General features: G+C 39.3%; 1 non-coding gene across 1 annotated transcript; it reads left to right on the top strand.

Moving 5' to 3' along the window:
• Positions 1–1,549: 1,549 nt before the first annotated feature.
• LOC122069965 lies at positions 1,550–1,655 on the top strand. The gene has a single exon (XR_006137613.1). It is a non-coding gene; the product is annotated as a small nucleolar RNA R71 (small nucleolar RNA).
• The last annotated feature ends 543 nt before the right edge of the window (positions 1,656–2,198 follow it).

Raw genomic sequence — 2,198 nt, forward strand, 5'->3', positions numbered from 1 at the left:
TGTGTGAAGACTCAAGACTTTAGAAAAGAAATTTTCACTATCATCATCCAACTCATCCATACACTCTTGGAATTCTGAATCAAAATTAATATCAAAGTTGGTAATTAAATCATCAGAAAAATCCAGAAATTCCTCAATCATATTAATCTCTTCTTCTATATGTGGTTGCTTGCCTATCCTAAACATGTTAAACTCAATAGTTTGGTTACCAAAAGATAATCTTAGGAAACCATTCCGGCAGTTAATTAATGCATTACTGGTAGCCAAGAATGGTCTTCCTAGAATTATTGGGATCTCATCCTTGGTTGAGAAGGGCTTGGTATCTAACACAATGAAATCAACAAGGAAAATAAATTCCCCCACCTTTAGTAAGACATCCTCAACCTTCCCTTTAGGAATTTTAACAAACCTATCTGCCAACTGAAGAGTAGTTCCAATGGCTTTCAATTCTTCCAATCCAAGTTGCTTGTACACATGGTAAGGTAAAAGATTCACACTTGCGCCAATGTTAAGTAAGGCATGCTCAATGTAGGTGTTGCCTATGACACAAGATATGGTAGGGCTCCCTGGATCCTTATACTTGGCTGCTATAGATGAGGAAGATTTAGTAACGCTCTATTGGTACTCTCTACCACTCCTAAGGGCATAAACAACATTACATTGGTTAGAGGGCCCTTGTTGGGTCTGACCTTGTACTATATTTAGTGGTGCATTAGTTGATGTTTGTGAACTAATAGGCTGATGATGCCTAGGGTTAGGCTCTGGTTGACTGGGTAAAGTTCTTTTCTCCCTCTCACGTATAATTTGGACAACTTGAGTGAGTTTTCTTGTAAGATTTTGATGGCTTGTCATAAGAAGGGACATATTTTTTTTCAAGTCACTTATTCTACTTGCCTCTCCAGTGTTGGTAAGCCCAGGGGGTTACTGATAAGATGATAGGAGAGGGGCCCTAGGAAAACTAGCTTGAGGTCCTACATTTAACCTAGGAAAAGTATTTTGGGAAAAAAATTATTGTGCAAAGGGAGGCCTTTGGAGTTTAGGTTGACCTTGATTATAGAAATTGGAAGGCCCTGCTTGGTTGCCTTGATTCCAAGAGAAATTTAAGTGATTTCTCCATCCTGGATTGTAGGTATTACTATATGGATTATTCCGATATAAAGCATTAACACTACCATTAGAAGTGCCCTCAGAGGTGTTGGGGCATTCTTCTAGGAGATGTCCAGGGGACTGGCACCAAGCACAAATCTTAACTAAATTGACTGATGATGGCTCTCTAGGAACAATAGCCTCAATTCTCTTGATTAGGCTATCCAAATGGGCTTCCTTGGCTACTGTCCCATCCACAAAATATTATTTTCCTCCTATGGTTCTTTCACTCTCTTGGGTTGATTCCCACTCATGGGTTTTGTCAGCTAACTTAAGTAAGAATTCTCATGCCTTTCCTTCATCTGTAAAGGATGTGAATCCCTCAGGACACATAGACTCAATCATTTGTTTAGCTGGGTAATCAATACCCTCATAAATTATTTGACATAAATGTCATAGGTCTAGGCCATGGTGAGGGAATTCTTAGAGTAGATCCTTGAATCTCTCCATAAGTTTGGAAATGACTCACTAGGCTTTTGCCTAAACTGAAGAATATCACTTATAAGCTTATTGGTCTTATGAGTTGGGAAAAACTTCTTAAGGAAGACAACTGTGAACTTTTCCCATGAGGTTATGGAATTTGTGGGTAACCTATACAACCACTTCTTAGTTTGGTCGTTCAATGCAAAAGTGATAAACCTAAGCTTAACAGCATCATCAGAAAGCTGTTGGATCATAATTAGAACACATACTTCTTCAAATTCCCTTAGAAATAGGTATGTATCCTCAGAGGTCAACCCATGGAAGTGGGGCAACATAGTGATGTATTGAGATTTGAATTCAAAATTATTGCCCTGGGCTTGTGGTAGAACTATGCAGGAAGGTAGGGCTGTTCTAGCAGGGTAGAACCTATCTTTCAGAGATTTAGGTGAAGGGTTTTGCTGTTGGTCTCCCATATTGAAGGGTTTTAAAGAAAGCAAACGTATAGGGTCACTACTTGTTGGATCTTTCTACTTTTGGTTTTTTGGGAGCTTACCGGTAGGGATTCGGGGTTGCTCAGTCAATTCCTGAGGTACTGCTACAGGGTGAAACCTGTCTTTATCATATTGTGA

Source organism: Macadamia integrifolia, unplaced genomic scaffold (genome assembly GCF_013358625.1).
Source record: "Macadamia integrifolia cultivar HAES 741 unplaced genomic scaffold, SCU_Mint_v3 scaffold779, whole genome shotgun sequence".
Classification (NCBI taxonomy): Eukaryota; Viridiplantae; Streptophyta; class Magnoliopsida; order Proteales; family Proteaceae; genus Macadamia; species Macadamia integrifolia.